The sequence below is a fragment of the Hippopotamus amphibius genome, chromosome 5 (assembly GCF_030028045.1).
Source record: "Hippopotamus amphibius kiboko isolate mHipAmp2 chromosome 5, mHipAmp2.hap2, whole genome shotgun sequence".
Classification (NCBI taxonomy): domain Eukaryota; kingdom Metazoa; phylum Chordata; class Mammalia; order Artiodactyla; family Hippopotamidae; genus Hippopotamus; species Hippopotamus amphibius.
This window is the reverse complement of record NC_080190.1, coordinates 33,737,511-33,762,587: the sequence shown is the minus strand read 5'-3', so window position 1 is coordinate 33,762,587 and position 25,077 is coordinate 33,737,511. Positions and strand designations below refer to the sequence as shown.

At 44.7% G+C, this 25,077-nt stretch overlaps 1 protein-coding gene, 1 non-coding gene and 1 pseudogene across 2 annotated transcripts in view; 1 reads left to right on the top strand and 2 right to left on the bottom strand.

Annotated features, from left to right (window-relative positions):
* The window catches only part of SORBS1 (sorbin and SH3 domain containing 1), a 221,969-nt gene that overhangs the window by 154,403 nt on the left and 42,489 nt on the right, over positions 1-25,077 (bottom strand). The window contains exon 2 of the mRNA XM_057734708.1: positions 7,964-8,051. The gene's annotated coding sequence lies outside the window, so the exon portion shown is untranslated. The remainder of the gene's footprint in view (positions 1-7,963; positions 8,052-25,077) is intronic.
* Positions 10,215-10,686, top strand: LOC130853217 (60S ribosomal protein L21-like; annotated as a pseudogene).
* LOC130854671 (U6 spliceosomal RNA) lies at positions 14,635-14,739 on the bottom strand. The gene has a single exon (XR_009054120.1). It is a non-coding gene; the product is annotated as a U6 spliceosomal RNA (small nuclear RNA).

Sequence of the window (25,077 nt, the reverse complement as noted above, 5' to 3'; positions counted from 1 at the left end):
TCACCGAATTCCTTCTGTGCTGAGACATAAAGAGCCAGAGCTCCTTGGAGCCCACCAAATGCCACCTAGTGGTTTCACCCTGAGATGCTGCTCTTCTAACCCTACAGAACTGGTTATGTAGTCAAGACAGTACCCCAGAGTTTCCCAGAACTGATGTGCAGCTCTGAGTGTGAAGGGCATGTGACAGAACACAAGAATTCTAGACTGTTAGAGTTTGAGTGAAACCCAAACATGATCTCATTCTATATAAGAAACAAACGAAGGCTGGGGAGGGTGGATTGTCCTGGGGTAGGTGGCAAGTCAGGGCCCAGCAGGTGGCCAGAGTAAGTACTCCTGTCTCCTCTTCGGACAGTCCAGCAGACCAAGAATCTACAATGATCTTTCACCCTAAAGCCAAGCAGCTAAAAATGAAAAAGAACCAAGAGGCTGTCTCCATTCTAGCCAGCATTTAGTTTTCAGAAGTTTACAAGAATGATTTTAGGAGGACAAATGCGTTATTAGAAACAAAATGATCACAACACCTCGTAAAGTGGGAATGATTTAGATTAAATTCACATGGTTATTAAAGTTTTAGAATGGTTTGTTGGCTTTTGTTTGTATGAAGCTCCTTTCTTATAATCTACTGAATACTTTGGAAGGTACCAGGACTCAAAAAACTAACAACTCTGCTTCACTAAAACATCAGTGGCTTCTGTCAACCGGTTTTATATTTTTGTCTGCTTACTATAAAAAGGGAGAGTAAGAAATGTTCAACCTCCTTCCAGTTCAGTAGTTCGGTTCTATTTGAAAGAAAAAAAAAAAACAAAAACTGGAACTATTTAAGGGCAAATGTGATTAGTAGATTTGTATAAATGTTCCCAACATGGTAATTTTATGAGCAAACCGCATTATACAGAGTACACGATATGTTTCAAAACTAATACAATGATTTGATATCTGTAAAGAATACTAAAAAAATTACATTATTGCTTTCTTTCCTTCCCCTCTTGTTTAAAAACTCACATATCTCTCCAAGGGGAAAAAAAACCAAACCATTTGTTTCACTCCACTGCCAACTATTTTTCTATCATTTTAAATGTAGTTTCCATTATTTAAAAAGGGGGATACCAAAGTGATGTTTTGCTGAACCACAAGATCCCTTGATTTGTCGATAAGATTTTAAACGGATACTGAAAGCCAGGGGTTACAAAACCAATAGCCTGAGGAGGCCAGCCAGATAACAAAGGATGGTGTGGGGACTGCAGCAAATTGGGACTCCAAGGCCCCCACGTGATGAGATTAAGGGCTGTTCCACTCCAGCCCACGCTAGTCCACGCAAGAATATGGCCCAATACTGCTAGATGGCTAATTGTCAAGACCAGCTAGAAATTTCCTGACTTTGGAAATTTTGCCCACTTAATTCAAAAACTTTTAAAACACTGCTGTTTTATGGGCAGCTAGTTTGAAGGACAAAGTGCTACAAACATGATTAATTCAGGGAGCAAATTCATCGTCTAGAAATATACATTTATTGGAAAATAAAGGTTGACCTCTATATATTCTTTTTTAAAACCTATATTTCCCTATAATAACTTTTCTCTTGCCCAAAAGGAACGAGGGTGGGGGACTACATAAATTTGAAAAAAAAAAATTGAAATTAGCTGTCAGAAAGCAAGAAGGGCAAAGGTACCTCTACTTTCTTTTTTATTAAAACAATAGCAATTCATATAAAAGTATTTCCAGCTTTTTTAGTCCATGTTGGGACAATTCCAGAAGTTTCAAATTTCACTGAAGTTAGGCTGCTTTAGGCACAGCAATTCTCCCTAAACTTTTTCTCTAATCAGAAATTCCACCTAGAGCTATCCAGACGCAGCCACTTATATAACAGTATGCTAATAGTTTGTGTGACTAAGTTAGAAGGCATGATAGTGGGTAGGGGAATGTCACCTCCTGAAAATGTAAAAGTATTATCTATGCAAATTATTTAGGTGCATATGCACCTTAGAGGGTTTCTTGACCCTCCCCACCCACAAAAAGCCCAAGAACCAATACATGATTATAACAGTGAAAGTTCAATTGCGCAAGTTCAAGAATAAATAATGCAGTTTTTTTCAAGCATACCTCTGCAGGAAGCTTTTTTTTTTTTTTTTTTTAAATCACTGCCATAATCAGCAGACTGCAGAGAAAATCTCTTTGAGGAAAACAAAGTGACTCATCTCTATGTTGATAAGGAGACCGCAGGATGAGGGCACTGCTGTGGAGTAGGTATCAGGTGGTGCCTAGTCTGAATTAGTCAATGGAGCAATCAGAATGATTTCTTCCCATGACATTCAGTAATCACTGGAGATGATGCTGATCGCTTTGTTTTAGTGGCATCCCCAAGCACAATCTAACATCTACTTCCTCAAACCTGGGGGAGAGGCAGTGGCGGGGGGCGGGGGGGGGGGGGCAAAAAAAAGTATCTCATTGTTGTTTGTAGTGACTAGATAGAAAAGGAGAAAGTATACTGTTTTTACAGATGGTTGGCTGGCAAATGTGATATAACTTCCTGTTTGTTTTAAAAGTATAAAATCAAATGTGTAAATCTCTTAGAGAAACATCACATACCTAAGAAATATCAGTGCTGCATGGAACGAACGTCATGTATTTGTAGGACACAAAAGTGTTGGCAGGAAAGCAGCTTTATAGAACCTCTGGTAACACAAACCAATACGGCAGCCCAGGGAGATCCTTTAAGACCATGACCCCTGCAGAAACTGACCCCCCAAACAGCACACACTCCAAACAGTGTGGTCATCAGCACAGTGGTTCTAGACACCGAATTCTAGCTTTCACTTTCAGAGAAAGTTACAACTTATGCAATTTCCATTTTGAACATTCTCTGACAGTACCTGACACTCTTAACATAAGGAGAAAGGGTCTGGGGTGATCATTTTAACTTGACTGAACTCTGGGGTTAGGAACTATCAACCACAACGGATTCCAAATCCCATGTCCTGCTCCACAATGCAGTAAAACTTTGCTCTGAAGGACAGCAGGGAGATGGCCAGTTGGACATAATTTGTGGCTCAACTCATGCCAACTACACCTCATTTGAATCTACATTTGTCTAAAGTAGCTGAATGAAGTGTTGGCCAGAAATAGCCTTAAATCCTTTTTGAAAGAAGGGAAAGAGGAACAAAATTGGCCTGATTGACATTTCCATAACATGCAAAGATGAGAAACTCAAAAAGGGTGTAAGGGAACAGAATTTGCCACCCCAAAACATATCTCTTTGGCATATTAATTATTTTAAGCTGGTTACCATTTCTAAGAAATAGCAGACATGGGAAGAATTCTGAAAACCAAATAAAAGTTACCCTTTTAAAAGAAACATTTATCAGGGAAATCTTCATTTGTAAAAGGGTGTCTCCCTGGCTGTCCCAGGAAGAGGAGAATGACCAGATCTCTAGAAATCCTTATCAATGGAGATGACAACGAATCTACAAAACAACCTTACCCTAACTTACAATGCTTTTCCTGGTCATCTCCCACAACTGGCCCTCATCCTCTTTTATCTTTAACTGAGGATGGTACTGAAAGCAAGGGCGTTGGCCACTTGGGGGAGTTACTCAGTTTTCCTGGGTCTCTCCTATGTATTCATGTTGTTACACTTTTGTTTGGTTTTCTCCTGTTAATCTGTCTCATGTCAATTTCATTTTTAGACCAGCCAGAAGAACCTAGAAGAGTAAAGGAAAATTTCTTCCCGAAGCCTAGTCCCAAGTTGCTGATGAACATGAAGCCTCAGAACAAACGAAGGCAATGGAGACTGAACGGGCAATGACCTTGGTCGACAGACCCGACCAGCAAGAGTACTGATGAAACCAAGTAGTGAAGGAACTTTAAATATTTCTAGATCATTTATTGTGCCTAGAAGGGGTACTATTATTCTTTTTAAAGGTAACACATAAACATGATACAAAAAAATTTAGGACAAAAGGGTACAGAGTGAAAAGTAAGTTTCCTTCCCATACCACTGTCCACCCCACCCCCTCCCCAACAATGTTACTCATCTCCAGCAGCCCCTCCTGAGAAGGTCCACATGCACAAAAGCAATGAAGCACTATTCTGCACACCTGGCCCTTTTTTTTTTTTTTTTTTTTTTTAGATTTAAGAAAGATTCTAGCATTTTTTAAAATGCCCCACCACTCTTAAGTCTCCGGAGACATGGGAAGGTACCAAAAATTTTTTTCTCATCCCTGAAATCACTTCCTAAAAAGGAAACAGGAGAAATCCTCCCCACTATGACTGGCAGTCCGTTTCACTCTTTTTAATCTTACTTGGGTTCCACTCTGAGAAAAGATGACAAATGAAAACCAGGGTTGGTGTCAACTGTCATGAACATTCCACTGAAACCTTCACTTTGCCATAAATCAGTGGTTTCAGATATAGAGCACGACACAGTCAGTGCTCATTTTCCAGAGATTAGATGTTCCAGAAGTCTCATTGAGAATATTTTCACTGAAACACAAGGGTCTAGAGACACATGGAAAAGCAAGCTGGGGCTGCCCCTAGCCCAGGCAATCTGAATCAGCACATTTTAGAACGCTGCTTATCCCACCGTCCTCGGCAGCTGCACTGCTTTCCCATTCTTTTGTCATTTCCACAAAAGGCCTGGAAAAAAAACCAGGGGTCTGGAGAAAAAATGGAAATGTTTTCAAAGAAGAGAATCTTGAGGATGTTCAAAAGCCTCTGGGGAGGCTAACCTGAGGCTCAGAGGGCAGTCAGAGATGGTGGAGCCTGAAGCCTAGCAAGAGGGAGGAGGCGGGTGGGCTTTGAGTTGGTAACTGTAAGATGGGGGCAAAAGTGTCTATGGGGGCTGGAGATAACCAGACTGAAGAGACTCACCAGGTAACCTGAAGATGGAAAAACCAAGGAGCCCAGTGAGAATATACAGGAAGCTCAGTGGGGCATTTTCTCTGGGAATTGGACAAAACCAATACAGAGGAGCTGTATTTTATGCCAGAGGCCCACAAAGAGATGAAAATGTGTATGTTCAAAATATGATTTTCTCCTATCATTGGATGATGGTTAAGGGGTATGGGTGGTCTTGAAACACATATGTCTACTACAACCATCACTGTCTATTTTTGCTGCCTTATTATCTTGTAGCATTTATCCTTGGTATTCTAAAGATATCCAAAATGTTTCCTAAACTGTGGTCCTGCAAATTATATCACAACTTTCACTGCAAAATTACTGACTTCATTTAGTGAACTTTTGAATATGATCAGAGAATGAAAACAATCTGAAACGTATTAATGGTGAATTAAACTTCATCAAAATGGCTTACAGAAGTTCTAGTGCATATAAAGAACAGTGTTGCTCACAGGCGATTATTGGCAAAAGATGCTGGATCCTTCTGCTTGCCAGCCAAAGACAGCCATGTGCCAACTGCATAAATGCAGTTTATAATTCACTCAGCTGGCCAGATTTTAAATCATGCAATTCTAAAACTAATTTTCTTGATTTGGGGGGGGTCACAGTATTTCCATTTTTTTTTTAACATAAGGTGAGGCTTTATTACTACTGTCATATCATCTCACTTGAATAATTTACATTTGCATTACACGAAATTATCCCTTATTCATTAGCATGTCTTCATTTACTCCTTAGTAGGCATTTTATATGGAACATCCACTCTTTGCCTTTCTTTTCTTTGTCCAAATCCTACCTATCCCTCCTTTTTCTCCCTGAGTGATCTCACCTAGTCTCATAGCTTCAAATACCATCTACATGCTGCTGGCTCTCAAAGGTACCAGTTCCAGCTCCAGCCAACTCAAATTTCTATAAGAATACCGAATGGGCATCTCACTGTGCCCAAACGGAACTCTCAGAGTCCTCCCCAAACCTCCCTCTTTGTTCCCCATCTCAGTAAACAGCAATATCATTCACCCAGCCAAAAACACTGGACTTATTCTTGATTTTTGTTTTTGCTCACACCACACACCCAATTCAGCAGGCTCTACCTTCAAAATATACCCTGAGCTTGACCAGCTCACATCATCTCATAACCGCCAGCTAATCTAAGCCACACCCTCATCTCTCGCCCAGACTGGAAGGGCCTCCTACAGGTCACACTGATCCTGTTCTTGCCTCTAAAGCCTATCCTCCATTCAGGACTCAGAGAAATAATTTTAAAGCTCAAAGATCACATCGCTATTCTACTCAAACTTCTCAAAAGGTATCCAATCATACCCTGGGTTCTGGAGTAAACCTAAACTCAACATGCCCACAACATCTGGCTCCCTCCTACCACTGATCTCACTTCATATCGCTCTCCCTCCCCAAAAAACTACCCCCCAGCTCAAGGCCAGCCAAACTGGCTGCCTTCCTGTTCCTCTATCACGCCAAGCTCAGCCTACGCCAGAGGCCTTTCGTTTTGCTTGCTCTTCCCTCTGCTAACCACTTCTCCCCCAGACGCCTGCACTCCATCCAGCTCTCTGCACAAAATTTCTACCCACCTGCCTCGCACACACAGAAGTCTTCTCAGATCTCTTTCAAAAAGAACCCCTCACTTTTTTATATAGCACTTATTATCACCTGAAATTATATTATCTATTTAGTTATTTCCTTCATTCACAAAACAATATTTAGCGAGCACCCACCACATCTACATGCAAGGTGCTCTTCTAGGAGCTGGGAAGACGGCAGTGAATAAGCAAAGATCACTGCCCTTGTGGAGGTCACGTTCTTGTTTGTCACCCCACTCGAATCTAAGCTCCAGTCTGTCTGTGACCACCAGGTCCCCAGCGCCCAGACCGGTGTGCCTTGGCACAGAGTAGGAATTCATACATATCTACCAAATGGCTGCGGTGCCCCACCCACCTGAGACCATCTGCTTCCCTGAGGACTCCCACCACAGAGCTCTTCCTAACAGATGGGACTCTGATTTAGGGACCCTGAACGTCTACTGTATCCCTTTAGACATAGAAATGGGGACACTCAGCCTCCCATGCCTGAGCTGGGTCCCTAACCCTGGGGCCTGACTGACTGCCTTCCTTCCTGCCCCACCAAAGCACCCTGCAAGCTCCCCAGGTGGCCATGTCACCAGAACACATCTCACTGGGTCCTAAGAGCACCTGGTGCACATGATGGGAGCAGGCCCGGCAGTCAGCAGCAAACAAGCCAGCCAGCAGCAAACAAGCCAGCTTCTCTATCAAAGAGCATCTGGACTCAAGACGCACAGGTCATACCGCCTCCCTGGCTCAGCGTCCTCCCCTCAGTCCTCACGTGAGACTTTCACCATCAACTAGCTAGCACGCCTCAAAGCACTCTCAGCACTGGAACATGCTGGTGTTAAGGACATATTTTTGCCTCTTTCAGCTGACACAGATACAAGGCATTTACCTGCTGTGATGAGTAATTAAGTTTCAGGAAAAAGGAAGAATATTTGTTAACTGTGAAACTATCTGATCGCAAATAAAAACGAAGGTAATTGTGAAACATAGTTAATTTATCTTTCTAAAAAATGGCAGCTGGAGTGATAGGAAGGAAAAAAATGAAAATGCAAATCTCCTGAAGAACCACTCTGGAGGACTCAAAATAGGTATTTAAGATCCATGTTTCCAACATATGTGTTCACATCTCAATTTGTTAGCACAGAATTGCCCAGCTCTACATCTCAGAGCCAAATAGGATTTCTCTACATTTGCTTAGCACTTTATTCCTTTGGAAGCATTCTCACTTAATCTTTCAGCAGGGTGGGGTTCATTTCTCTGTCTGGGGGCCCAGGGAAGTCAAACAATGCACCTAAGATCCCACAATAAGTAGCAGAACCAAGAAGGTACCAGAACCCAGACATGCCTAGGCCCATCCCAGTGTCCTTCCTTCTATAACAGAAAGGACAATGTGGTTCTCTGAAAATCACATTCTACAGTCCACTGAAAACATGTCCCTTTACTGCAGCAGCAGCAAACACACACACACACATACACATATTCACCAGTGGTTTAAGGTGCTGGAAAGGTGCATTGGTCCTGGAGCTCTGGGCAGAGAGACGGTCTCACAAACTCTTCCAACAAATGCCACTCCTGCAAATGACAAACATACAAGACATCTGCTGTGAATCAGGCACTCTGTGGCCTCTCTCCAAGGAGGCCATCCAAATACCAATTGCCAGGCACCCTGTTTAGACTCCAAGCCTCCCTCCTCATCTTCCAGCCCCACTTCCTTCTTACTCTGATTTCCCCTAGTAGAGGCAGAATCTTCAGTTCATTGGCTGAAATGGTCCCATTAGAATCAATGGATAGTGGGCAGAAAGAAGATCTAGAGATCATCTATAACAGATGCCGAGTGGGTCACGTCTAGCCTGTAGAGGTATTATATTAATCTGCAGGATATGCCTAGAAAATTTGAGCCAAAACTTAAAAATCAAGGGCTGTCACGTAGGGAGACTTCCCTGGTGGCGCAGTGGTTAAGACTCCACGCTCCCAATGCAGGAGGCCCAGGTTCGATCCCTGGTTGGGGAACTAGATTCCACATGCATACCACAACTAAGGAGCCCGCTGGCTACAACTGAGGAGCCTGCTGGCCACAACTGAGGAGCCCATCAGCCTCAATTAAGGAGCGCACAGGCCACAACTAAGGAGCATGCCTGCTGCAACCAAGACCCAGCACAACCAAAGAAATAAATAAAATAAATAATCTTTAAAAAGAGAGGGAGAGATGTCCCATAAAAACCCAGACCTCTGGCTTCTCTTTATAAAAAAGAAGATCTGGCAACATGGCCCATGTTCATGTCTAAAGATGATCAGCTGGTGCTAAGCAGCAGCTGCCCTTCACAGGCAGGCGTGGCTATTCCAATATGCCACAGTCCCTACCACTCCCTATCGTTTCAACACAGAGAAAAGCTGTGGTGATCATCATCCTTGCGTTATTCTGTTCGGGGTACAGAAATATTTCCCTCTACCTGTTAATCTAACAAAAGTGGGAACACAAAAAAGGGGCTGAGTTTTAAGAGGAAAAGAAATCGTATAGCACATACAATAACTTAAGTTAGCAACCTCCCTCCTGTAGACATTTGCAATCCCTGAACAAGAACAACACTCCCATTTTATACAAGTGTAAGCAGGAAACTGACTTACCCGCTCCCACAGTTAGAACTGGCTCTGCCTCTAGACCCTAGGTCCAGTCCAGGACTTTCACTATGCCCCATCGCACAGTGGCCTTATATTACAAAGCAAAAAGCAAATTTTATGTATATATGTATACATACACACACATATGTGTGTGTTTCCCATAAAGCTAAATACTCAATTCAAGGAAATACAGTTGAAGTATCCTTTAGTACCTACTCTGTACTAAAATGCTTGCCATCCCTTCATTTGCCAAAGAATATAAAAGCTATATCAAGTTCCCTAAGGGCTTGTTTCCTAACTTGACATTTTCAATAAAATTTTGCTGCTTTAAGTACGGAAGTAGTTCTCACAAATAGCATAAATCTGCTACTTCAAATGTGCTCAGTTAACATTCCAAACTGTCTGAAACACTCTTTATGCTAGAAGAATGTCCCTTAATATGCATCTTGAATACAAGGCTATCAATAAGCTTATGTACAGGTACCAGCACTGTAATAAATGAACAGTGTTCAACTATAAGGTCGTGGAGGGAGTTATTTATATCATCCCCTCAAAGGATGTATTGATTCATTCACTCAGCGGGTATTTACTGAACCCTATTACACGCCAGGCAGTGTGCAAGGTGATGGATACGCAAAGATGAACAGACCTAGTCCTTGCCCCTAAGTGGCCATGTCTGGGTAAAAGATTCAGGTGCTCAAAGAATTCTAAAATGATGGGTAAACGTAAAGATCTGAGTAGGCACAGGTGCTATGAGAGCCCTGAGCAGGGGCTTTTAGTGCAGCTGAGGTGAAGGGATGCTTCCCAGTACAGAAAGAGGCCAGAGGAAAGCCTAAAGCAGGCAGGGGGCGAACAGAGGGAAGGAGGGAAGAACAGGGACAGCATGGGCAAAAGCAAAAAACATGAACAGCCCCTCAATTTAGCCTTGTCCAGATTTAGTCTTGTATCACCTTATGGGTCTTAAAAACCCCCGCCTTATGCCACCTGACCCAGCATCCGCCGAGACCTGGTACACAGCCCCACACGTGCACGCTTGCAGGTGGATCGTGCCCAGTGCCCACATCAACAATGCCACCAAGCCTTTCGGTCGGAACCTCCATCTTCCAGTAATTCACCAAAATGACCGACACAGAGGGAAAGAGGAGGAGCACCTGCTACATGTCCTCTAGGCCTTTCAGAAAACGTGGAGTTTTGGCCACATACATGCAAATCAACAAGAAAGGTGATGCTGTAGTTATCAAAGGAATGGGCACTGTTCAAACAGGAATGCCCCACGAGTGTCTCCACGGCAAAACTGGAAGAGTCTACAATGCCAGCATGCTGTTGGCATGGTTGTAAACAAACAACTTAACGGCAAGATTCTTGCCAAGAGAATTAATGTATTGAGCATAGTAAGCACTCTAAGAGTCGAGAGAGCTTCCTGAAATGGGTGAAGGAAAATGATCAGAAAAAGAAGGAAGCCAAAGAGAAAGGTACTTGGGTTCAGCTGAAGCGCCAGCCTGCTCCACCCGGAGAAGCACACTTTGTGAGAACCAATGGAAAGGAGCCTGAACTGTTGGAATTTGTTCCCTATGAATTCATGGCATGATGGGTGTAAAGAAAATAAAAGACCCGGACTGAAAAAAAAAAAAAAATGCCACCAATTCAGCCCTGCTGCCTGGCAATGGTCACCTGTCACTCCCTCAGGGCAACCAATGCTGTCCCAGAGTCCGCAGGACCCAAGAAACATGGGGGTAGAAACACTGAGCCTTCCACCACTTCCAGAACTTCCACGGTACCTGAGCAGACAGTAAACAGATTTCTCCCTGTGCCATCACAGGACGGTCCTGCCTCCACCTTAGGACCTGGACCTCCACCAGCCAGAATCTACTATGCAGCCCAGCCTCAAGCAGCAAGTTTTGTGAGAAAATGTTCCAGAATATCTGCCCGTCAAAATGCCCAGGTGGAGTTCTCCTTTTCTTCATGGATAAGAAAGGGAGGAGCCTCCAGCCCTGATCTGGGGGTAAGGCAAAGCCAGAGGGCAGCATCCCTGAAAGACAAGCCTTAGGAAAGGGTCATAAAGAGGAGTGAAGACTAAATACGTAGCCATGGTTAGGGTTCAGGGTCAAGGTCTGTTCGAGGAAACAAGGAAGCATCCCTGGATCTGTAACTGGTGGTTAGGTACCCAAATCTGGCTGAAAATTAGAATCACCTGGAAAACTAGACGTTTCTTGGGCCTCAGACCTATTAAATCAGAATTTCTGGTTTGGAGGCCCAGGAATTATTCAGGTGATTCTGATACCCAGACTCTGATACTTATTTGGAAAAGGGTATCTTGCGAATTCTCTGGCAGTCCAGTGGCTAGGACTGCACTTTCACTACAGAGGGTGTGGGTTCGATCCCTGGTAAGGGAACTAAGAACCCACAAGCCACACTGCGTGGCCAAAAAATAAATAAATAAAAAGAAGGAATAGGGTATCTTTCACCTTTTTCCAAAACAATCTTTCACCCTCCAGAACAATCTCAAGGTCATTAGTTCAGCATCTTTCTGGCAGGATTCAAGGATCCAGGTACATCCTTAGTATGTTTACCCACTCCCTACATCACACTGTCACAACCATCACTTAACTACTTTTGATTTTAAATAAAAATAGAATGCCAGCAGCCAGGATGACAACTGGGTAAGTGACACCAGCCTCCCTCTCTGCCCCAGTTCCTGTATACTACGACCCAATGCCAGAGCGTCCAGAAGACCTACTGGAGCTGTCCAGTCTCAGCGGATCTGAGCCCTTGTACACCTGTGCAGGCCACCCTGGCAAAGCAAAGGGTCTGGGAGCCTCTGGTCACCAAAGTGGCCTTCGAGGAACAGCTCCAAGGCACACAGCACTCTGATCAAGTCCTTACTGCCCACCAAAGAGCAGGACACTGCAGATCAACGAAAAGCCTGGAAACCTGCCGAGCTGGCTGAGCATTTCCCTTCCCAGATTTCCACTTCTGATCAATCTGAAGCCAAGAATGGCAAAGTAAATGCCGTGTGCCACAAGGATGACAGATCAGAGTAAGCCGGTTCCCGGAGTGGACCAACCTAGAGAGCTCTTCCCTTACATCACCAGATGCTACCAGGTGACCTTCAGACAGCCCGGCACCGAGAAACCCATGGCTAACCGAGGTCTGCCTTCCTGATTGCAGGGTCCAGCAGCAATCCACAGTATTCTTCATCAGAACAAGGAGACACTCAAGCATCCCCTTCAACCAAAGGGCCCTCCACTTCAGCCATAATGCAAATTTGGAAGAGCACAGGTTGGGCAGGAAGTCTAGGAAAAGCACAAGATACTAATTTATCCCTTCTGGTGGGGAAGCAATCCAGTATTTCTTGCAGTACCATTACATCCTTGCCTAAAATAAGACCTCTCTCTGATCCAACCCTCCAAAAGATATCACAAGAGTTGCTCAAGGCCCTGCCAAATACCCTGAACCATCACCTTCCTCATCTACATCCTCATCTCTAGCCCATCCCAAGAACATAGAACAATCCTGGATGTTGTGAAAGTAACCCTGGTCACTTCATTCCTACTCAACATCAATCCAGACCATCCAACCAGCTCTGGACCAACGGGAGCCCCTCTGGATACACGTTCTCATAACTACATGTATCTCGCCTTCAGAGCACAAATCACTTATTTTTATATTGTTTTCCCACTAACCTATACGTATGGACAAGAATCCATGTTAACATTTGTTTTGTATTTTTGTTGTTGTTTAAGCTCTTTTGTTTGCTTAACTGGAGATCACTGTATCCCAATAGCGACTTCGAACCCTTTAGGTTCCTTCAAAATATACTTCCAATTTCATGCTTTCTAGCTAAAAGATGACCAAGTCAACCCATTCCCTAACTACTCAGTCTTGCCACTGGCCTCTGGAATCTAAGCATCTACTAATTAGTCCACTAATTTAGTGCACTACAAAGGACCCTGCTCAGAAGGCTAGTCTAGTATTGGTAAAGCACTAATCTAGTTGGCCTCCCAAGGTCAAGTTCATGTGCAAAGGCCAAAGTCAGCATGGAAAAGTTTACCAGCTGACGAGGAGAGAAGAAAAGAGCCAAGATGTGCAATCTGAGGTTCCTATCAGACCCTAACCCTCAATGTGACGCTCAAAGCACCTGCAGTCCGCCTTAGAGAGACAGTGGGGCCTGGTTTCTATCTCACCAGGAATCTCATCATAATTCTGGTTATGAGGCATGGCATGACACAGCTTCAAATTTCTGGACTGCCTGATGCCAGAGCTCTTTCCTATGACTCTTCAGCTCCTCTAAACTTCTGGGTCCCCGACCACCACCTGGACTTCTGGTTTCGGCCTCTGCCCTAACCTCTGCCCTCACTCCACCTAACGGCGTGACCCTGGTGCACCCTGCCCATGCCACTCACCTAGCTCCTGGCTCTACCCCCTCCGCACACCCCCCTCCAAAGCCGGGCACACAGGAATGTCCACTGAAGGTAACGTGACCTCACCCAGCTGCTCTCCTGTCTCTCTCCTTGTTCTGAGTACAAGGCCCAACTTTCTTCCTGGGTTCATGGGAGACTCTCCTCCCTCACAAATTGCAACAACTCTATCCACAAACCCAGACAGTCCAGGGGAGAAAAATCAATACCCAACTGGCCTTGAGGCTAACCAATTAGGGAAAGAAACAACTCACAACAACTATCTTTCCTTTTTGTGCAATTTTTTTAATCACACTGTGTTTATTACTTTAAGATGACTTTAACACATACAAAATGCACTCCTGTTTTGACCCTGGAAAGCACTTCCCTATTTCTCAGAGCAAATCCCACTGGGGCTGGGGCCAGGCCCAGTGCCACAACCTCAGGACCTGAACGCCACTGAAGCTTCCAAGATGCTCAATGGTCAGGTGGCTCCTACATTCCAAACACTGCTCACCGCTGGTCCTATTGCCCCGCTGTCGCCCTTCCACACTCATTGGCAGGAGAAAGTGGATCTCTGGGAGCTTTTTATAGTTCTTCCACCTACTCCACAGATTCAGTAGGAGGGAGAATGTAGTTTCCAAGTTCTCTGAATGACACAAAGCTCTTAAAATAGAATAAAATTATTGAAAAATAGCAAAATGATTTTTAGCTCTCTTATATAAAAAAAATAATAATAAAGCACACCCACTTTAAATGAGTCACAGTGACTTCATACTTTGTTCCGCCGGGATATGCTTTTCTTTCTCCCAAAGGTGGTCGTACCCTCCTTTTTCCCCATACATTCCTAAAACAAGATACCTCCACAAGATACCTGTTCTGATTTGGGGGCCCCCCAAGAAAATCTTTCTTTTCTTTTTTAAATTGAAATATAGTTATTTAACAATGTTGTGTTAGTTTCAGATTACAGCAAAGCAATTCAGTTATACATAGAGATTCTTAAGAATCTTTTCCCTTTATAAGTTATTACAAAGTATTGAGTATAGTTCCCTGTGCTATACAGTAGGTCCTTGTTGGTTTTCTATTCTATATATAGTAGTGTGTATATGTTAATCCCAAACTCCTAGTTTATCCCTCCCCCAAATATGGAACGCTTCACAAATTTGTGTCATCCTTGCGTGAGGGCCATGCTAATCTTCTCTGTATCATTCCAATTTTAGTATATATGCCGCTGAATCAAGCACAAGAAAATCTTGACAATAAACGAGTCAGGCAATATTCCTGCCCCTTGGACAGGATAAATAAGATAATTACAGATTGAAAGTAGTTTTTGCTCATGGGACAAAAGTTAAGTAGTCAGCGCTGTCCTCAGTTGAGCAATGCTATCTGATCTGAGCTCTCACTGGTGAGAATACCCCAGCCATGGCAAGAGACAGGGAAAGAAGAGCTTTGTAGGCCGAGAGAGGAGCAAATGCAGAGACTCCCAGGTGAGGAGCCTCCGGCCACCTACAGGCGGGTACTCTTCCAACTCCTCTCCAACAGTCCAGCTTCCCACTGCAGCCTCCATCACCACCAATCAGCGCCATCACCACCAATCAGCTCACAGCTCAGCTGTGTGGCCGCACCACGCCTAAAGTCCAGCACCTTGCTCAGGCCGCTCCTTCTGCTGCCTCAGTGCCTGTTAGCTCCCTCTGGTACCCCAAGGCCCCCTTGGTTGGGCCCAGCACCCTCCCCCTCTACCCCGGATCATAATATATCCTGAAATTCTTTCTTCTGTTTCCCCCAATTTACTGCTGCTTCACTGGGGGCCAATCTGACTCATCCCTGTTGGTCCTGAATCTGACACACAGGCAGTACTCAGTACAGGTACACTAAATTGAATGCATGCACAAATGAGTGCATGAAGAAACTGGTGAAATCTGAATAAGAACTGTAGATTGCAACAGTTACCATTTCCTGGTTTGGATGCTGTACTAGTTATGTAAGATGTTACCACTGAGGGAGGCTCAGGGAACAGGACCCCTGTATCTTTTGATGGAGGTGGAGGGGGCAAATTCCTCTGAGTCCGTATTTCTACATTTGAAAATTCTCTTAAAACCCCAAAGATCTTACCTTTTAAATACTCTAGTTTTGTGGCTTCTCCTTAAACATAGCAAGATCTGGTGACACTGAGCCTTCAGGACAACAGGTGGACAGGGTTGGAGGGTGCCTATTCCCCCTTACGTGGGCAGGGCACTCAGATGTGTCTCCCTAAATACCAAGGCCAAGGGTCAGTTGCTATTTATCATGGTGCCTGCACTGCTTTTTCTCTTAGAAATACTGCTCCACCAAGAGTAGGAAAATGAAAGACCAAAAGGTCCTGTATTTCCAGAAAAAAGGGAGACCGCCACATTTTTGTGAAAGTGAAAAACATTCCTGTGAGTTTTGATTTGAAATCCCCCATGCCTCATCACATGTTACCTGCCCAGCCTGAGGCATTTGAGGTTTGGACCCTGGACGGTAGGTAACTCTTTAGGACCAAATTTTTTACTCTAAGTAAGCAAATAAATTTAAAAACCAAACCACTGGAAAAGAACACAGCTTAAGTACACAGCATCCCATTCTACCCTAAACACGCTGGTCCTTTCATCTCACCTTTCCCGAGAACACACGATCCTGCTCTGAGCCACCAAAAGGGAAGGTTCCACCCCTTATGCATGATCACATCCTGATAAATAAGCAGGATTTTGTTTTTCCACTGAAACGGCAGTTCTGTCTAGCAGTGGAGGGAAAAGGCCCTCAGGGCATGCCTTCCCCCACCTTCCCCTTCACACCACCACCACCCTCCCTCAAAGGAACGTGCTTGGAATGCAAGTGTCCCTGAAAGGCGGTGGCGCCAAGGCACAGAACCCAGGTGAACTGCCCAGTGAATGTTTTGAAAACAGTTATTTCCAATCAGGCTACACAGAATCACCTGGGGCTCTAGACGATGTTCCTCAGGTGACGTTCTTGCAGACGGCCCAGCACTGATGCATCCTGTGACGCTTGGAAACCATTAATTTAGAAAACTGTGACCCCTTGCTACCCTGGGCAGCCGGGCAAGACACACCTCTCCAGCCAAAAGATGCCAGAGCTGTGCTGTTCTGTAAGGCAGCCACTAGCCACACGTGGCCATTGAGCCCTTGCAATGTGGCTGGTGTAACCTGAGATGTACTGTAAGGGAAACATACACACTAGATTTTGAAGACTTGGTATGGGAAAAAAAAAACATAAAATAGCTCACTGATTTAAAAAAAAAAAATACTGATTATATATTGAAATATTTTAGATACATTGGGTTACAAATATATAGTTAAAATTAATTTCACTTCTTTTTACCCTTTCAGTGTGGCTATTAGAAAAATCTTAAATGACATATGTGGCTCACATCTATTACACAGCCATGCTCGAGGAGACACTCAACATTCCAGGCTGGGCATTACAATCCTAATGGAAACAAAATGAGGACTCTGGTCAGGCCCGGTCACCTCCCAAGGGCAGGATCCTCAGCAAGTTCTCAATCTCTCTGAAGCGCAGTTCCTCCCCGACATGGGCATGAGAACACCCAGCACACTGGGCCCAGGGGAACGTGATAAGAGTACCTGGAAGCACCAGGCTGACGTCTTCCCGAAGCTGGTACTCAACACCTGTGCCCTTCCTCGCCTTCCTCCTTCCCTGACTGCTGTAAGCCCGTAAAAACTGAACCCAGGATCTCCTGGCATCAAATTTACTAACCACAACGTGCAGAACTGGGCAGTGACTGCAGGTGGCACAGCGGCTCTCCATCCAGAGGGTACGAAGGGATCACCTGCAGAGCCCACCCCCCCAACCCCAGAGACTCTGACTGTCCACTTGGTGTGGTATCAGGCATGCACGTTACTCATACGAACCTTGGAGCGTTCTGGTGCCCATGGCCTAGGAGTCCCTCTGAGAAACTGACACGGCTGAGGAAGTGTGACCAATACCGGCAGGGCTGCCTTGGGACTTCCCCAGCCCGCAGTCAACAGGCCAGTCTGAATGAGGCAGGTGTGGCCCATGGAGAGGCCAGGAGCTGACCAAGTCCCTTCCTCAGCAGAGGGCTACTTTCCTGACATCTTGTAAAGCTGGGTGGGAAATGACTGTCCAGCCTGGATACTGTTTCAAACACCAGAAGGCGGCTGACACCTCCTGCCTGAGCCCAAGGCCCCTCAAGAGGATCCAAAAGTACAGACAATTTCAAAGTGCCCAACAGCTTGGCAATTGGGTTAAAAAGATGAGGCTGTTTAGCACTCCCAGCAGCAACTCACAAGAGGGACCAGGGCAGATCCTCTTTCTGTCCTTGCCTGGTACCCAAAACACCAACACTTGCCTCAACTTTCTGGATATCAGGCCAAGCCTTTGGGCTCTTCCCTCTCCTTTAGCCTCTATTCCTTCTTCTCACACACAAGTATTGGGTCTTTTCAGATACAAATACAGGCCTTCCTTACACACATAACACCTTCACACAAACTCTGACCTATCCATCTCTTGGTCCTCCAGCTCAACCTCCACTCATTGCCTCTATGTGAAAAAGGCCCAGGAACTGAGCTAACCAAGAGAAAATTCTCCTTAAAAGGTATGATAACTGGGAAAGCTGAGCAATAAACAACAATTCTGTTTAACAAAAAGAAGAGGAGAAAGTCCATGAACACTCACAGTGGCATGTGGCAAGGGGGTAGAGCTAAATGTTACCACTCAGATCAGCCAGCCCATCTTCAGAAAAGATGTTCTTTATACCCAGATTATACCTCTGCTGGAGAGAGAGCCCCAGCACAGCCATGAAGAAGCCAGCCCACTTTGGCTTCCAAAGGCTTCCGGTAACACATTGGCTGTGTATATCCACTGCTACATTAATGCAATTAAAGTAGTACATGGAGAGGGGTATTTCCTAGATCTCTGTCTACAGCAGAGATTCACCCTGGTGCTTGGTGAAGTCACAATGATCTGAATGTGTGGAACAGTGAGCCTGGCACCATAAAGGACTTCTGAGATGGCTCTGCTTATGCAATGGCTTTGTTCCTTCATTCACCACGCACAGGGACTGTGAGGAGGAAAAAGGAGAAACTGTGATGAGAATGACCCGGCCTCTACTTTCAAGGAAGCAAGTAGAGGGGATAAGAGCCACACAAGGTAAAAACTGATGAAAAGTTATGTCCGCTTGTGAAAGAAGGTAAGAGGAGAGATAAGGGACAGCTGCAGGGCACAAGTGAAAGGATGCCAACCTACATTCTGGCTCTGCCAAGGATTAGCTGTGTGGCCTTGGGCAAGTTCCTATACCTCTCTGAGCCTATTTCCACGCCTGTAAAATGAGAAGGTTGGCCACTGGTGATCAGAGTTCCTTTCCAGCACTGATAACCCACAGCTCTCTGATTTTAAGGATACCTGCCATTGGGGTCATGAACAGGTGGAGAACAGAATAGAAAGGCAGACAGGAGGAGGAGTACCAACGATTCCAAAATCTTAATTATGATGATCACTGTTGCGCCATGAAAATACCCGCTGTACCTTCTAAAGCTACAGTTGTCAAGCGTGGTCAGAGCTGCAGGTCAGTTTCTGGCCCATTAATCTCAATACCAGAACAACATGCACACTGTACTTGGAGTAGGCCATTTACTTATGAAGACACATTAAGGGCAGTGCCTTCCTCCCACAGTGGTGAGACCCTTCCTCATCCTAATGAAGGCCAGAGTTCAAACTCCCTGGTCTGCAAATGAGCAGATAGGCTCAGAGAGTCTGAATGACTCCCCCCAAGTCACACAGCTTGGGGGGGCAGAACCAGGAGAGAAGCCCAGATTGTCTGACTCCCCACCTACTGTTAAATGCCGATGAGGTAACTGTGTGGGACCCCTGCAAAGCTTGGACACTTAGAAACTCCACGCAGATGCACCTAACTGGTCCAAGGGATGGGGGAGGATTCTGTAAAAGAGGGGCCAAGAGCAGCCTCTCCTTCCTCCACCACCTGGACAAGCAGGTTCATCACTGGCTGTGGGGGCTGGTATTTACCTAATAACCCTGTTCCATGCACACATTCTCATCCTTAAGCAATGCAGTGGTGGCCTATACTCTAGAACTGAGGTACTCCAGATCCTGGCGTCCAACTGAAATCCTATGCAAAGACCCGACCACTTTCTAAATGCATAACCACAGGCAAGCCAGTAAACATCGCAGGGCCTCAGTTTCCTCATCTGTAGAATAGGGATAACAACATCCACACCTCACAGGGTTATGAGGAGCATTAAAAGAGGTAATACAAGTAAGTGCTTCACATGATGCCCACAACATGAATGTTACTTATTATCACTGTACTTTTTCTGGAGAAGAGTCCAGACACCTAGGATGGAGGAGCTCAGCTGCAGCACCAGAAGCCCTCCTCTTGCACCCTGATGGGCCAGGACAGAGTGGGTTTATTCCCGAATGTGTGGAAACTGGAGTTGGGATCTGTTCTGTCCTTTTTAATTTCCCGCTGTTAGGGTGGGGCCTCAAGGGGTCCAAGGATACATTACCCAGATACAGAAATGCCCATTTAGTGCCTCCACTGCAGTTCGCCAGAGTTCTTTTTCTCCTGCTCTCCAGCATAGAAAGCCTCAAATCCCTTCCTTCTAGAGGAGGCACTTCCCTTCCCACAGGATGACCTCAGTTCCATTCCAAGGACAGCATGTGGAATAGGGTCCACGTTAACTTTTATTGGATCTCGGATCCCTTTGAGAGTCTGATGAAAACTCTGTGGACTCTTCCCCTGCTGGGGAACTGTGAAGAGAGAATCAACTAACTCCAGGTACACAACAAGGTGATATGTTGGGATGTGAAGAAGATCCAAAGCTGAGGTCTTGGTCTGTAAAGAAAGGATTAAGGAGGAAAGAGATTAAAGGAAGGTGTAAGAGATGAGAAGCAACTCAAGTCCTGGCTTTGCTGTTCTATGGCCTCATGACCTTGCACAAATTACTCAACCTCTGAGTCTCAGCTTCCCCATCAATAAAATGGGGGACTAATTAACAGTCCTTGCTTCACAGAGGAATTATAAGGGTCAAATGAGATCATCTACGTAGACATTTAACATGTATCTGATGCACCTTAAGCACGCACTCAAGTGACACCAACTATTAGTACAATGATGAGGATGTCCCCATGATGAAGGATGAGGCAGACAAAGGTTAGCATGGCCATGAAGCCTTGCTGTACTACTTACTTTAGGGTTGTTTAGATGTTGCATTAAAAACAAAATCAAGGCAGGTTTGTGGGGGAGAAATACCAGTACCAGAGGGAATACAGGGTCTTGAACCCAAAATACAGTAGAGCTCTAACTGCAGAACCCCAGCCTTGGGTCCTCTTAGGTAGCAATGAAGGTGGCGAACACAGATGAGTGCCTTCAAAGGACCAACTCAAACATCACGTCTTCATGCTCAGCTAGAACAGCATCAACTCCATAAAGTAACTCAGTAACTCTCCAATAGGCAGTTACAGCAATGGGAGAATTACTATTTAACAAACACAATGTTGGGTTAGATGAAATCTTTCAGAGCAAGGGATATGTAGAAGAAAAATAAATATGTATAAAAATAAAAGAGGCATTTTTCATGGTAAAAAAGACTCGGGATAACAGTTCCCATGGCAGCCCTGGCTCCCAACGTCCCTACGTTCCAATCTGTTATCCCTCCTGTATCCTCCACCTTGTTACCTCATTGGCAGACTAGGAATAAGTTTGGAGGCAACCATGCTTTCCCAAAGAATTTCCTCTAACATAAAAGTAATACATGTTCATCACATACAGCTGGGAAAACAAGGAAATCTCAAAGGAAACGATAATCCAGCCACCAACATCACCATGTTGATTTATTGCTGCCAGTTTCTCTAAGTCAAATCATTTTTATTTAAAAAATTATATCATATGGCTTTCCTAAGATGGCCAGCATTTCTGAAGATTCAGGAAAAGCAGTAAGAATCAAAAGTTTGGAACTGGTTGACAAAAGGGAGACAAGTACACGTGCATACACACACACACACACACACACACGTGTGCAGGACTTGCCTCTCAGCGGCCTCTTGAACTCACAATACAGGATGGTCACTATAGCCACCCCTGAGCTAAGAAGTATAAACTTAGAGGATCAAAAAAGAACTCCACCCAATAAAACAATGCTCTTTAAGTATCAAAAAGTCTAGCATTTCAAATGAGTGTTTTTAAATACACATCTTAAAAAACCCAAAACCTATGATGTGTTCTTTGGCACGAATCTGGGTCAGTTCCTGGTGGGGTTCCAGGGTAGAATTTCAAAAGATGTGTAATTATTCCTCATGTCACTGATACCATTCTATCTGATGCAAATAAATCAAAATCATAACGATAAAGAAAAACAAAACTGAACCTCTCTGGCAACACACTCGCTGCTTAGAAAACATGAGTTTTTACCAGCATCTTTTACAGCTGCCTCTTAAAACCGTTTTCAATACCATTTATGCCAGAAAAATAGGAAGAATAATTTGCTGACTAGCTTCAAGGCTGCCCTCATCTGTTTGGTGGAAGGGCATCCCAAACCAGGATGTCCGTTCAGCAGAAAAGAACTTTTCAAAAGATGAGCACCCAGCATTGGAAAAGGGTGGCTCCTTGAGTGAGCGAGCGCCTCACTGCTGGGGGTGTGCAAGCAGTTATACAAACCATGTGGCTTCCAAGGTCCCTCGCAACTTTAGGATTCAGCCTTCGTTTCAGAAGGCACTGCCCTGTTGCCTTCCCTCGTTCCTCATTAATGAGAAAGATGGCAAGATCACTGGTGTGAGTTCCAGTGAAGTCTTCTCCAGGACTCAGAAGGGCCATAGATAGAGGCAAAGGGTAAGAGGTGGGGGTCACTTCTGAGCCTGGAGGAGACAGGCAAGCCCAGAAGAATGACCTCTAGGACTGGACGAAGAATTCAGAGATGTCTGTGGGTGGCTCTGGGAACAAAGTGGAATGCCGAGACTTGGAGTGGAGTTCACATGCCTTATCCTGAGATTGGGCTGTAGCAGCTTTTCTGGAAAAGGTGGCACTTTTAGGACTTAATACAGATCCCTCTGGGTCCTCAGGACACAGGCAGCCCTGCCACTGCCCCACAAACCCCAGATATCACCAAATATAAGCAGAAGCCATCTCCTTGAGAGTGTCCTGGAGCTGAGAGGTTCAGAACGGTGCCTCCTAGGATCCCCGAGATAACCAAGTCCAGCAAACAAATGGCCTGCAATTAACTAGGATGGTGTGTTTTCTAAACACTCTATCATAAAAGCAAAGGACAACAAAATAAGTTGATATCTGGTCCAAAAAAACACATCCAGAAGATACCCTAATTCAATCCAGCTTCTGACGGGCTCTTGGTTAGGGTTGGTCCACAGAGCTAGTAACAACACGTGGCCCAATTCAAACCTACAACTTAGACTTCTGGACAGACTTGAAAGTCTTACTGGCAAGATCACAAAAGGCCAAAAGCTGTGCATGTTATTCCACGGAGGGACCCCCATGTCCCTCTAGGATAAGACATGACACTCGTGACTTCTGGAGAAGACAGGATTTTTCTTCCTCCAAAGATAAGGGGGGGTAGGGTGCAGGGCACGGGGAGGGGGAGGAGAGCTAAATCCTCAGAAGTCAATAGATAATACCCAAAAGTAGCAAAACATGCAAGCTACTGAAAAATGGGGAAGTAATACCAAAAGAATCAGCTACCATTTTTAAGTGACTGCCATTGGGGCATGGGGGGGTAGAGGGGAGAAGGCAGGAGATCGTGTTCCTGTAGAACTATTTAATTCTTGAAACTATATGCATGTGTAAATCTGATAAAAACTACAAACTGTAAAAAAACGGGGGGGGGGGGGGGGCAGGGCTAGGATACCGTGGATGTACATATTTCTCAAGTTAAATACTACTTTAGGTAAATGATATTTAAAAATTGTTTCTGCATATTTTCCAACAAGAGTATTATATTTTAATAGCTTTTTCCTGATTACTGTTCATTGTAAAAAAAAAATTAGAAAATAACACCCCCCCCCCCACCAAAAAGGGGGGGGGGAGGAGATAGTTATAAAATCATCATCCAGAGAGAATCACTGGATGATTTGGAGGTAGTTTCTTTCTCAGTAAAAAGAGGATTTTCTTTAAGTCTTCAGAGTCATACAATGACCATAGTTTCTGTTTTATTTTGGGGAAGGAATATTTTACTTTTTAAAGTATTAAATAACCTGGGCCTTTGCTTCTTATATTAGTCAATACCAAGATTCTTCTATAAGGACAGGCATGCCAAGTTGTCATATTTTTTTTGACTACGTGGTGCGTGTACAAAGAAAAAAATAAATACTTTTTGGATAGTCGTATTGTGATTTTCAGAATCCTTAGACATTGAATTTCAGCAGTGGGGCAGAAGCCTTACCGGAAATTGGTTTCACCTCAAGTTATGTTTTCTGACTCTCTTCCTGTGTTGCCTTGTTTCTTCCCATGCTTGTCTTTGCTTCTCTCTCACCACCCACCTGTCACAAGCCCTCCTCCCCATTCCACCCTCTTCCCTGTTTCAGTCCTCTCACACCTATACCGTTTCCCTTACACCCTCAGCTTGATGGAATATGGAACTGAAGTCAATATTCTTATTACTTCCTGCGCAGAATAGAATTGTCTTTAAGTTTAAAACAGGAACACAAAGCATTCCATTCACCCATTTTCTAAGGCCCCTGTGCCTTTTGGGGGCGGGGGGAACGGGACAAAGGCAGTTGTAGCCCCAGGGCCTGTCTAAGAAACCCTCAGAAATAAGAGCTCTGACCCCTGCCAGGAAAAGCCAGAGGAGACTAGAATAGGCCTGTGTGGGCAAGGGATGGTTTCCCAAAGAAGCCAGGGAGGAGGTCTCAAGTCAAAGCCAACTCACACTTCCCCCGGGGACCTGCAGGAGGAAGGGTCAGCCCAGCACCACCCACTGTGGGGGCATCAATAGATCCAGAAGGCAAACCTAAAACTATCAGGGTATCCAGCTAAAGAATCACCGACTCCTCCATCCCTCTGAGAAGGACCTGCCTCTTTTTCTGATCATCCAAAATGTCTTGAGGTCTTTTTTTCCCCTACAAGAACTTCTTCTAAAATCAGGTTACCCCCATCCTATACATATAGGAATTCTGTAACCCAGATGTTGTCTACATCTTAAAAGAACTTTCTGGGTCCCGATTACTCTCTTCCGGCCCTGGAGATCTGCATACTTCACCTGGTTGACTTCTACAGCTCCAAGTGTCTGATAAAAAATATTGACCAGGACAGGCCAAGGCACAATCCTAGGTCTGCCACAGAGGTCTTCCACACAGAAAATACAAATCTGATCTGGTAATCCAGCCAGCAGTGAATCCCCTTGTGGCCACATCATCCAGCCCTCACTTCGCATTTTAGCCTTAGGCTCCTAAAGGGATCCTTCCCCTTAGATGCTTCCCTGAGATCATGCATGGGTCATGTACCCAGTAAATATAGTATCTACTGCACTTCCCTGACTTCATGTCAAGAAAGGAGTATATTCTGTTTGACAGGCTTGCACTGCAGGCACTCATACTGGTTCTTA